Below are 13,936 nucleotides of genomic sequence, written 5' to 3'. Positions count from 1 at the left end.
GCTAATTCAAAAGTGAAAGTAAAATGCGCACGGCGCTTTTAAGCTATTTAAAAGCGAAGGAAAGCGAGGAAAAGAGGGAAAATTCAAGCTAACTAAAAACGAACAATTGCTTTACGCCGAATTGCCGCTATTTGAAAGTGAAAGTAAAATGCGCACGCCGCTTTTACAAGCTAAAAGCGAAGGAAAGCGAGGAAAAGAGGGAACGCCCCCACCCCCACGGTGATACCGGTATTACCGGTGTTGTCACACGTCGATTAACCGGTGGGAAAATTTCCTCACCGTCACAACCCTATTCCGAAGATGAACGAAGGACTTACGGGATTGAAACGACATGATTTTTGGGTGAACTAACCCTTTAAGTATTAACATATTACGTCACACAGGTTATAAATAACATCACTGACAATTTCTGGGTGAACTGTCCCGTTAAGAGGTTTGTTGCAACTGGACACTGGCGTTGGCTGATGTCACAATAATAAAACAGAAGTTTATGACTGCATAGTCAAAACAAAATCATTTCTAAGACTACTTTAGCTTAAATAAATGATGCAACGCCATACATAATGTCAGGTCCATCAACTTTAATAGACAAACTAGCCCCCGGGCCATGAAAACTAAGATGGTTCCAGAGAGAAATGCTTCGGATGGGTTCCGTTTGCTCTTTCATATTGCACTGAATTAAGTGTTCCAGCAGTCTTTCGATCAGCTCAACCCATCACACAGCTCTCTCGCTCCTGAAAAGAGTGCAGCCGGAGAACCTCACGCTACAAAAGCCACCCATCTGGGGACTATACGCCTATACATCCCACTGTAATCATAAAACGGGTCTATGCACTTCATATTCACTCACAGCTTCCGTCTTGCTACAATGTAATACATTGCGGAATGATGAAAACAGCTTGGCCTGAATCAATACTTCAGAATTTTTCAAACAGAGCCAATACAATTAATGCAGTCCACACCTCATCTTCAGAGAAATCCCACTTGAGAGACGTCGAGCAAATTAACAACAATCCGAAGCTCTCGTGACGGCCAAGACTCATGAAGCTTGAAAAACTCATCTATTTCACGATTGGGATGGTCAGACACCATCCACCAGGAAAAAGGAGAGGAAAAAATAAAAAACGACAACATTCCTAAAGCTAAAAACATCTTTGTCTCCGGTCGGGCTTCTCGCTCTTCACATCCACGCATTCTTCAAGAATCAAGGTAAGAGGCCCGTCATGTCGTTTCTTGCTGCTGTTTATCCAGCTCAAGCATCAGGGAGGCCCTCTAATTAAACTTCACAGGAAGCCATTCATCTGGGCTGATTGTTTCTGCGTGGGGTTTAATAAGCCTTGCATGAGGCCCGCACAACGCAGCCTCCCCATTCAGGTGTTAACAAGACCAGCGCACCAACATACATGCGACGCATTACAGTCGACTGAAACATTCCCTCTCGCTACCTGCTCACTGTGCCCACCTAAGATCTCACAACTAAAATGGTGGAGAATAATTAATCAGCAACTGACAGAGCTGAGCGGAAAAAGCTGAGGAGTCAAAGGTCCCTGTGCAACTGACGACCACCAGAGGGATTCAGATACCTCTAAAACAGTGTGATGACATCTAGCCCAGATTGCTTTACAAATCAGTTATTTATTTCAGCTAAGCTGTACGCACTTCTTCAATGCTACGAGGAAAAATCAGATCTATAAACCAGACCGCATCTAAACAGATACGTCCTTTTTCAAGTTGTTCTAATTTGAAATGGATTTTGTACAGATTTAAAGAGACAGTTCATCTTAAAATTAACTGAGAATCATTTACTCTTGCCATTCTGAACCATAATTTACTATTATTTACGTACTATTATGCGTGTATATATATATTCAGTTTTCATTTAATTTTTGAGAAGGTCAATCAACTTTATTTTATTGCAATTACCTCAGGTATTTGTGTCAACATTATTTATTTATTTCAGCTGTATTTTAATGAATGAAAACAATGTTTAATAGTTTTAAATGATGATAACAACACTATCCATTCTAAATGACTTACTTTCTTCTGTGGAGCACAAAAGAAGATAGTTTGTAGAATGCTTAAGTGTTTTTTCCACACAGTGAAAGATGTTGTTTTGGACCCCATTGACTTTCATTGTGTGGACAAAACAGTTCCAACTATCTTCAAAATATCTTCTTTTGTGTTCTGTTGAAAAAAAAAAGAAAGTGATACAGGTTTGAAGCGACATGAGAGTGAGTAAATGATGACAGAATGTTAATTTTTTTAACTTAACCCTTTATAAAACACTTCCTACTGTATACTACTGAATACTGACATAGATTGGCATCAGGCTCAAAAAGGTTTGACATACTTTTCTTTTTATTTGCACTTCTTTCACTGATCTAGATTTATCACTTCACATTCATTAACATCATCCATATCAATTAGTAGCATGTACAAGCAACCGACAAGACTTCTCACCCTCAAAGGATTTTTGCTTGGGAAATTTTTTAAATAAACGCAATGTTTCTGATTAAGGGGTAATTATCCCGATTTCTTTCTTTTCAAAACATTCAGGCATTCAGGTCTCAATTTTACATAACTATGGGTCATGAAATAAGCACTGATTTTGAGTAGGTATCAATCAGACCTTCTCATATAGTCAATGCAAACGGAAGACTTGATACAGGGCAGGCTGACAATAACCAGTATGAACACCACTTGATTACAAATTTTCTCTATAAGGAAACGCTTGGAAACTATAGTTCAAATACTGAATTAAAAATGAAAACAGCTAAATGATAAACTGCAGTGTACATGATTAATTATTAAAACCTTATGGTAGGCTATATGCGATTATGATTTGTAACCCTGTAACTAAACTTCAAACCGCAAAACGAGTACAATCAAAAACAGTATATGACAGAATAATTTCTCTATGATGTCAATGGGAAGGTCTGAGGTAATGATGTTGTCCATTACACTGCTTTATACAGCCAAAAGACATGTGCTCATATTGTTTCCTAGACCAAAAAGCCTTATCTGGGGAAAGGGAGAGCAGCAGCCCCTAGCTTACCCAAGAGCCAATGAATCAAACCCTTTTGGACCTGACCCATCGGTCCTAAACCCATTATCACACAAAACCAAACTACCAGACGTGAACATTTCCCTCTCATTCTAACCAGCTTTAAAACAACACTAACGACACTGAAGGTGCGTTGAAGGGTAGGAGATCAATGGGAGGACATCTGAGTGTCAATGCCCTGCTCTCGGCTCTTAGAATTGTCGCATTGAGGGTTCGTTTTACAAAACTAGCACAACTTGGGTCCACATCATCATATTGCACTGCCGTAAATCTCATGGCGCATGTTTACAGAGCAAGTCGTTTTGTTGCGTCTACTCCAATACGTTTGCCAAAGGGGCACTGCTAATTCTAAACACTACCGTTTCTGACCATTCAGCAATCCTGAAACCCAGCCAAGTCAAGTACTCTTTCTGATCCAAGAGTCAATATCCAGTTCTAAATGTTTCCCTCTCAAATGTCTTCTTCAATGGCATGGTCTCGTCTTCTAGATGAACCCATGATTGAATCCAAGTTGAGTTAAGTGCTAAGTCAAAATATGATCTAACGCAGGATCACCTGAACAAAAATAGTTTTTAGATTGTGAATAGTAATTCTGCACTTACAAATGCTTATAAAAAGGATTAGTTCACCCAAAAAATCAATTCTGTCATTTACCCACCCTCATGTGACTTTCGTTCTTATAGAGAACACAAAAGAAGATATTTTAAAGAATGTTAACATTGTTTTGGACCCCACTGACGTGAGCAAATGAAAATTTGTATTTTGGGTGAACTATCCACAGCACAAGGCTTAAGCCCTCAATCGTGAACCACTTGAAAATATGCATTGGGCTTATATTTAAAGTGAAAATCCTTGCATTCAACATGGGAATGTCAATGTTGTGCTAAAGCACCACTACTAACATAAGATCTGGTGTGTAGCAGGTTTAGGTAGAACAGGTACTTGAGGTACCATGACAGATCTATGATGGAATCTACATTGATAACTTGAGCTTAGAGTCTTTGCTCATCTCAGTGTGTTCCGTCTTATCACCTGGCACCGCACTTCACAGGTTTCGTGGGCTTAACAAAGCTAGACAGTCACTAGCAATAAGGTGCCCGTGCACCATGGAAATTAAAGAGAACAAACTGCATAAAATCCTTTCACAGGCAATGGTCATAAGCCCGGGTGCACCAACTATAGCCCAAAAAAAGGTAGAAAAATAAATACCACACTGCCAAGTATCTTCCGCCTGAGGGGGAGGAGGAGGAACAGTCCACACAAAATGCCTTTGAGCAAAACAGTCAATAAGAACATTGTTTGGACCCCTCTTGAGGATGTAATACTAGTGGGGCGCCCCTCACAGTATGCAGCAGCCTTTTTCAAAATTAGCAGAAAACACTCCAATTGGCTCTTATAAGATGTGCTACTTACTAAAAAATATTTTTTTCTTCACAGTTCTGTTGTTTACACAGATTACTTACATCAGACATTAGAATGATCTCACCAGGGTAATTCCTAGAGAAGTACATGTTCGGTGACTTCTATGCGGACCTTTCTCTCTGCACAATAAGTATAAATGACTTTAATAACAGTGGGTGGAGAGCTTTTTCTCTGTGACTTGTCAAAGTGGTAAACTTTTATATGCTATAAAAATATCTAGGAGCACATAAGTTTGTTAGTTTCTTGAATAATTCCTTGAACTTAAAAGGTGCACTCAGTAAGTTTGTGTTTACATTCAGCTGGCTCCTGTTAAGTGGTTTTAAACTTTATGCTGACACCTATTTGTGTGGATGCAAATAGCATGTTCATACCTAAGCTGTTGGTTTTTCTTTTAATTTGTTAGTTTTTGTGTCTTTCTTGAATTCAAACTCATTCGGTTTGCTATGTTATGTCTATTAGTAGTAGTATAAAGTCTTTGTTAAAAGGTTATAAGCCATGAATCAAACTAAATATCAACAGTGTGAATCAAAATACCACAAACGTTCATTTGAAGCAAAATAGTATTCGAAAAATCAAACCAAAAGTCTGTGAACTCAACAACTTTGAGCAAGGGAAAGGACTACAATCCCATTGTGAAGCACAGCAAATGACAATAAAAAATGGATAAATAAACTATTGATTTAAAGCTGTTTTGTGTATATAGAAAAAACATTCTACATGAATTGCAAAATATGAATATATACAGAAATATTTAGGGAGTTCGAAAGCACTGGTGCTAAAGTGTTCTTTTGATGTGATTTGCTTGGTTTAATTATCGGATTGACTGATTTGTTTGCATAATGATGGGTAATGTAGTTTTTTTTACTGAGAAATCTGCTGTCAAATATGGTTACTTAAAATAAGTTGAAATAATGCAGAGTGATGGCATAAGCATAACACTGATTAACAACCTTGTAGTTCACGTTTAATTTATTGTTAAAAATCAATTCCCCAATTTAAAAAAATAACCTGAACTTGAACCTGACTCTATTACATGACATGGCAAGTCATGTGATCTCAACATGGCAGCACCCATGAGCGGGTGACCCACTTGATTTAGCGCAGTTAATTTCTTTATATGTAAAACTTTTTTTTAAATGAGCAAAAAATTACTGAGTGCCTGTATTAAAAAACTTTGGACAGTAGCAAAATAAGAATTTGCCTATATAGTGGAACTATCTGTTAAGTGCATTTTTACTTTAAAATGAAGCAGAAAAAAGTAAAAGTCTTCTCAAACAAACTACTGTCATCTGCTTACTAAATGCATAGGAGAAATTCTTGTGAGGCCAAACTCTGCAAATCAGACTGCTAGAGTAAACCTCTGACTATATAAAGCCTATAAAGTAAAGCCAGTCTCACTTTGGACGTGTCTGCAGAGAACGAATTACAGAGAGCATATATCATTGATCAGAGTTTCTTTCTAAACGTCATCTCCCCCGATTATCAGTGGCTCCCTGTTGGCTTCGATCAATACCTGCATTCACGCTGGAATTAGATTTCACTCTTACGTCTGTCAAGTGTTGGGCAGCCATTTGCGTGCATATGGAGCAAGTTGAGAGAACGTCCTCACTTACGTAAATGGCTGATGCATTTTCGACATCTTTTTTTTCTAATTGTACAGGCTCACCGTACACCATCCGTGTGCCCTCGGCACTGTAGAGAGAAAGCCCGCTACCCCGAACAGCCACAAAACAGCCCGTTTGAGCTGATATCGTCGGAATACGAGCGTTAGGTTTATTTTGATGGCGTTGCATGTGTGTATATGTTGGGCTTTTTCATTGTGTCTGAGCTGCTACTGCACTACTGTAGCCACAGCCGGGAGGACGCGAGGCTTTCTCCGCCAATCTGGGTTAACCCCTAGAGACACCAGATGAAACAATGAAAGCCGTTTCACACATATAAAATGCTGCTTCGGCCGGTAAACTTGTCAAAGTTGCCTGCTAAATATGACGGGCTTTTCGCGGAATCGCTCTTGAAATAGCCGCTCGATGTGCGATACGCCACGGCGCAATCCCGAGCTCATTTTAATAGTATTAGCCAGCCACTTTGAACTGCTGAGTGTTAGAGGCGCTTTGCTTTCCACGCAAAATCCGCTATGCTATTGTCTGGATGCTCGGCAGACTCCCTCAAAACCCTTTTTAACCGTTTAGCCCATTCATTTACAGCAAACGACGGCCAAATCGCATGCGGAAACGATTATGAACCATATCGCTCCCAAATTCCCCAATTCGATCCGAAACCGGCTAGGCCGCGCGTGGATCCCCGGACTCACCTGACTCGCCTTTACCCTTCAGATTCCTCTGGCTCCGGGTTCGCTCTCCGATCCTGAAGCGCTGCTGTAGCTCTTCACGACCAGTCCCCGGCACCGGCAGGCAACACAAAAGCGCTGATTGGGCCTCGGCGAGCGCTCATCCCCTTGGTCTCTGCCCAGACAGACGGGTTATTGGTCGGCGGCTGTGTCGGAGACGCGCCCCTATTAAGGTGTATGTTGTTGTCTGTGTCTGGAGGGGAGGGGACAAGAAGCTCTGAAATTATGGGAACTAAATGGGTTGTTATGCGCGTCGTGTCGGCAGCACAAGGCGAGCTTACTACACTGACAGATAAATTGTGGACAGCCATATTAACTCCCTTTTCTTTCCGATCGACTGGAGCATTTTGAGGAACATTGTGGTGTGAAACCGCCGCGATTCCATACAACATTTGGACAGGGTTCACTCTCCGATCCTGAAGCGCTGCTGTAGCTCTTCACGACCAGTCCCCGGCACCGGCAGGCAACACAAAAGCGCTGATTGGGCCTCGGCGAGCGCTCATCCCCTTGGTCTCTGCCCAGACAGACGGGTTATTGGTCGGCGGCTGTGTCGGAGACGCGCCCCTATTAAGGTGTATGTTGTTGTCTGTGTCTGGAGGGGAGGGGACAAGAAGCTCTGAAATTATGGGAACTAAATGGGTTGTTATGCGCGTCGTGTCGGCAGCACAAGGCGAGCTTACTACACTGACAGATAAATTGTGGACAGCCATATTAACTCCCTTTTCTTTCCGATCGACTGGAGCATTTTGAGGAACATTGTGGTGTGAAACCGCCGCGATTCCATACAACATTTGGACATTCTTCCAGCCGTTTCCGAAACTTGCAGACGAACAAAACAGGCTGTACTTTTCCCGCAATGATCAGTTTTATAGGGCTGATTTTAGGCCGCATATGTGGACTGGAGTGATTCGCACGAAATTTGATTTGCCATTGTCTGAAGCACCAAGGGTTAGAAAATGATTTTATTAGTTACGAAACCATGCTTATTGTTCATTTCTTATTATGTTGCAGGGACTCAAACATATGAGCATGCTTTATTTCTACTCTAATGCTGATAAATAGTAGGCTACATCAATAATAACCAATTTAAAAATGAGTTTATAATTTTTTTAATATATTTTAATTACAGTGCTTATTTGTTATGTATAATAATACATGTAATTATACATATGAATTGTTTTTAAGATATTGCAAGAAAACGAAATACAATTTTATACAAAATAATTTTATCACTCTTTGTTTTGATATGTAAATCAGGGGCAAGCTGACTGATCTTTCAAGTGCGTTTTTACTTAAAATGTTACATAATTCTTTTAACATGACATCCAGAAAATGATCATACCATGTGCCAAAAGGGAGGAAAAGCTACTGTCATCTAGATACTAAATGCATGTGAATTAAAAAAAACTGTGTAGACTGTGGTTGTTCAAGTAATTATATATATATATATATACTGTATATATATTGTGTGTGTGTAATATTTTGTTTGCCATGTTGCACTTATAAAGGAACAATAATAAATATCTCTGCATCAACAATTATGCATGTATATTTACTGCAGGGACAGCATGTCCCCTGCTCAAGGGTACAACAGTAATGGTTCTTCAACCTTTTTTTTTTAGTGTCACACCAACCACAACTTATTGGCATGTTTCCAGAAAGACGAGTTAAATGTCAATGCAATGCAATGGCCTACTTGTGTTGTTTTTGAAACATTTTTGCATACAAAACATCCATTTGATAATATCACAATGGACATCAAATAAAAAAAAAATTAATAATTGTAGATGTCTAAATGTAACATCTTGAATATGATATGACTTTTATTGCTAATGTCACCTCTAAGATTCACTTTAAAACAAACTTTTATTGATGTAGTATATTAATATAAATAGCCTATAATAGCCATGTGCCACAGACTGTCATGCTTTCAAAACATTTTTGTCACAACGTGTGGTATGACAGACTGATTTAGCAGTCTCTGTCACCAAATGACAAACATCCGAGAAAAGTGACATCCATTGGAATGGACACTGATCTCAGGCAGATATCAGCAGCATCTGCCCAATAGTTGTCTGCAGCAAGATATCTATAATTTGCAGTGCTCGTGAGAGATACTGAAATCCTTTTTCTTTGTTTTGCTCTCATTCATTCTTATAATCGACATACTGATGGGGCAGTAGCACACACTGACTGAACAACACGATTCTCTTGACCTACTTACACATGCATGCATTGTTGCAGCCAGAATACTAAGAGTGCAACAAAGATGTGAAACTCTGTAACTAAAGGTTCACGAAAAAAAGTATCTTATCGTTTGCACGTGCATATACAGTAAAACCAGACCCCGTAAAAGCATTGTTACATGCAGCGTTTTTTTAATCCGGGTATTGTTTACACTCACTGTTATGATACTGTATCTCGCTCGTCATATACTGTAGAGGATATATGGGACCGCAGCGGCTTTGTCCCGTCAGTCGCGCAGAAGCAGCTCTCTGGTTAACTGGAGCTGGCTTTGTGTTATAAGCAGGGAAGATTAGTGACAAATCGCAACATTTGTCCACCGTAAACCCGCATAGCGTTTTAACCGAAGGTGGATATGTATTTATGTTCACATAGAACTCTTTTATTGTTTGTCAACACTGAGTCTGAGACCTCTAGCGGCGGTTTGTGTTGTTTACGGCAGATTTACAACGCACGAGCTGAGTGAGTCACTGCAATATGGAGTATATTAATAACTCGCTACTGTCTACACCTACAAGGGTCTGACTTACTCCATGTCGCATCTTAGCACCGAACTGAAAGGTTTACTTCATTAAACACACGAAATACCATAAGGAAATTGTATAGTTCATAAAGAAATTACAAGCTTAAAAGGGTTGGTTCACCCCAAAATTAAAATGCTGTTATCATTTAGGCTACTCGCTGTTCTTTGTTCTGCGGAAACACAAAAGAAAACATTATGAATAATTTCTTAACGCTTTTTGTCCATACAATGGAAATCCATGGGGTCCAATGATGTTTTGGACCCCATTGACCTTTAGAAAGTCGAACAGGTTTGAAATGAATGATAAGAGTAAATGATAACAGAGTTTTAATTTTTAGTGAACTATCACTTTAAATTTAGAGCACTTAGCATTCACCCTTATGAACAATTAAGAATTTCCCTTGTCCAAAAAGAAAAAGAAAAGAAAAAACAAAACAGTACATTTCAATAGGATTTCTATGAGTCATATGTTCAAAATAACCCAGAATCAAAGGAAGTTCCTTATCTTTCATCTGAATACCTCATTTACAGACAAAAACTACCAATATAATGATTCAAACGGAACTGAAACAAAGAATAGAGTGACTTTTATAAAGTCTAAGTGGTGAAAACTAAGTATGTGACAAACGTTTCATCAAGCAACAGCATTATTTTGGCAGTTATTTGGAGTCAGGTGACGGCTTAACTGCGATGACTTACTTCCACTGTGTTTCTCAGAACAGATTTTATGTGTAACTCATTTCAGTGAGGAGGGCCTGTTGGATTTAAGAGTACAGATTAGTGCTAAATATTGCATGCAGTGATTCTCTGGGCTAATCCAGCATTCCCTCCACGGATTGGCCATTTGCATCATCACCCGGTAGTCCAATGAAAACTAACACTCACTTTATGAAATATCAACAACCCAATATTTTTAGGTTCAGTGACTAAAACCATAATCCAGTCTTTCTCTCTCTTTCTCTCTCTCTCTCTGTCTCTCTGTGTCTTTCTTGTATAGGGTCTTGCAGTCACACGGTGTCATGTGGCAAGTGTATGAGTGCAAAGTCACATGTTAGGTACTGTAACTTCAGAACCAGGTTCACATTTAAACCTGTCATCTTAAACACTGTTTTCCTTGAGTATCCTGTTAGATATGTGTGCTTATTTAATTGTGTGGTATGCAAAACACCAGAGATTCTGAAATGTGTGAACTGACATAAACTTTCTATACATGGTGTTTATATTAAAATGGTGTGAACTGCCTTACTTCTTCATATCAGTGAATTCAGACTTTTAGTTTTTGCACCACTATTATGAGTGATGTTTCCTGTAATCCCACATCAGAAATGTGAAGAAACACATTACGAGATGGTAACAGGTTTATGTCGGCTTCGGTTTATTAGAGTCCCAAATTTTACCCACAATCTAACTGGACAAGTCAGCAGGGGGTCTGCATTAAAGACTAAAACTAAGCCATCTAAGCGGTTTAACTCAAGATTAAAAGCTCTGACTTAAAAATCATGGAGAAAACAAAAACCTCAAATACTTCCATGATGCCATCAGTTTCTTAAGCTTTTAAAGGAATATTCAATAAAAGTTTAGCTAAAACGACAGCACTTTTGGCATAATGTTGACTACCACATTAATTTCCACTACTTTTTTCCTCGTTACTGTTAAAATGACCATGATTTTATTGGTAAAAGACTGTAAAAATGCTACAGTAAAAACCTATTTATTTGTTAATGTAAGTTACGGTGAAAAATTGTATTGGACATTGCATGTAATTTTATGGTAGTATAGAGTTTTTGGAAGTGGAAAAAGAACGTATAATTTACAGTGAAAAAACGTAAATTGACAATCCCAAAATTCCCTGCGTTACATTTCATATTTGATGTTGTTTTTCGTTTAAATAACTATGTTTCTTCTTAGTTTTTTCTTATCAGTTGTGTACATTAGGTTGTGTGTTACATCTAATGTTGTTAAATTAATGTTTATTGCATTATTTCAGTTTCATGTGTGTTACCATGATGGTGTTTAGTGTTTGTGTGAATGACACTGTGCACCTTCTATATAAGTAAAAAAAAAAAGCCGCTTATGATGGGCTTTGGTTCCTCATCTGACTCTCATCACCACGTGCTTTTGGTGTTTATCAAAACATTGAAATAACAAATTTCAATACTTCAATAGGTTGGTATATTAACATTATGTAAGTTTTTATGGTTTTTAAATGTAAATTTAAGTTAAATCCTAAAATGTTCCTATACTGTATTATTTACGGCTACCACAGCTGCCAGTTTTTTACTGTAGATTTTACAGACTTTTTTTCACAGTGAATACTTTAAATGCAAAAGCACAAATCTGGGTTACAGTGGAAATAAATTGGCCTCAAAACTAATAACTGATATATCATGCAATTTAAAATAAAAAACAAAACAGGACAACAACCTTAAGCTCAAATCACATTACCAAAATGTATTTTTCATGCAGTTACAACTAATGCAAAATAAAAACTGGAATAACTGTGTAAAAAACACAGTTTTTTTTTTCATAGTGTGATTTAAGCTTAAGGATGTTATTGTTTTATTTTATTTCTGATTTTCAATCAGGGATGTATGATGATATTTTGGTACCATAACAGTTTGGGGCCAAACTGTAAATATTAGATTACTTACAACAAGATGTGAACAATATTCCTGTTAACATGATTCTAGTGTGATAAAATCTTTAAAGTTATATCAAACTTTACAACTTTATTGACAACGTAATTCCTAAGGCCTTAAAATGGCTAAAAACGATTTAAACACACACAGCTCCACAACTAAAATAATACACACATTTTAACAGAAGAATAAATTTACTTTTTTTTAGATTAATTATATGATTTATAAAATGATGTCCTCAATGTAAGTGCTTTATAGTAATCATTCACTTTTTTAAGTCTATATAATTTTTGTGGTATTATGCCAAAAATTCTGTTAAATATAGATCAGTGTACATTTTGTGGGCTCTGTGTTGGTTACAGAGTAGTTGTGGTTGTGCTAGCGATATACACTACGTGCCATTTAATTGTCCTTTTTAGGGAACTAGTCTCCTACCTGGTGGTCATAATGTTAAATTCCATCTAAGTAGCACAATTCTGAAAGATAAGACAGCTGTCCTCATTCACACACATCAAGAGCATTTTCCATCTTTCAAGCACTGATTTGGTCTAGGGTAAACAATAAATGCTTCATAGAATGAAAAGTCTTTTATGTTATTTTATTCAAACGCTCAGCATTCTCATTTTAATATAGCATTAATTTTCTTTTAAGATTTGAACACATATACCGAGATTTCTGTTTGTTGTAACTTCATGTTTGATTCATTATTACTGATGCATGATTGTTCTTTGATCAAATGTTAGAGATCATTTCTCATTGCTATTTAATGTTCAAAATGAAGAGGTAGGAAGACAGCAGACAGGGAGCAATTAAGCTTCATGTTAATGAGTTACAGCTCAGTAAGGTTTGAATAACATTAAGTATTAGACACAACTGGAGGAGGGGTTCCTCTGGTGTGTGTGAGCTGTCAATTCATTCAAAGGTCTTAATGTTGATTATAAAAAAAAAAACATTTGGATAGAAAACACTTCCAAATCCATATTCAGAATCAAATTCAGCACACGAGCGGATTAAGATATTAGTATAAGTATAATCAATATCGGATATGCGACATCAATATTAGAGACAGCATCAAATCTGTTCTTAAACTCACTGACAGGGGAGATGTTATGTAAACACTCAAAGTGCATATTAAATAATCTCATGAATGTTATGCAATCTGTCATCTAAGACTGCAGTGCACGCACGCACACACACACACACACACACACACACTTGGGTGGTTGGCTAGTAATCAGAGGCGTCATGCCCATTCAAGTGAGGGGGCACGTGCCCCCTCAGATTTTTGAGCCAAGTGGATTTTGAATGCAGCTTCCAAAAGAAAAAAAATAGCAGATTAATATCTTCTATATTTAATACAATCACACCGGCGTGATTATAACGTTCAGTGCATCATATCATCAGCTGCTAAATTCAAATCTGCGTTCGCTGGCTGGCGCTAAGCCAGAGCCAGACGCGTTTTTACGTCACTGCGCATTATAACCAATCACACACGATGCTGTTGAGCTTATGAATGCAATGACCAATCAGAGGTGTTCAGATGAGTCATCGCTAAAATGCCGGTGTTTTCTTCACTAGTTGGCTGACTGAATGCCTATTTCTGGCGAATTCTCTCGTCAGAAACAACAAAGTGCAAATGTGTGTACGAATCTGTAAGATATTAATTTCATAGTGTAAACAGCTTCAGTGATTTTAAT

General features: G+C 38.0%; 1 protein-coding gene across 1 annotated transcript in view; it reads right to left on the bottom strand.

The window, feature by feature from the left end:
- The window catches only part of gatad2b (GATA zinc finger domain containing 2B), a 43,235-nt gene extending 36,067 nt beyond the window's left edge, over positions 1-7,168 (bottom strand). Inside the window, exon 1 of the mRNA XM_016509754.1 lies at positions 6,798-7,168. The gene's annotated coding sequence lies outside the window, so the exon portion shown is untranslated. The remainder of the gene's footprint in view (positions 1-6,797) is intronic.
- Between the last annotated feature and the right edge of the window lie 6,768 nt (positions 7,169-13,936).

Source organism: Sinocyclocheilus rhinocerous, unplaced genomic scaffold, assembly GCF_001515625.1.
Source record: "Sinocyclocheilus rhinocerous isolate Xijiao unplaced genomic scaffold, SAMN03320098_v1.1 scaffold53, whole genome shotgun sequence".
NCBI lineage: Eukaryota > Metazoa > Chordata > Actinopteri > Cypriniformes > Cyprinidae > Sinocyclocheilus > Sinocyclocheilus rhinocerous.
This window is presented reverse-complemented; position numbering and strand designations above follow the sequence as displayed.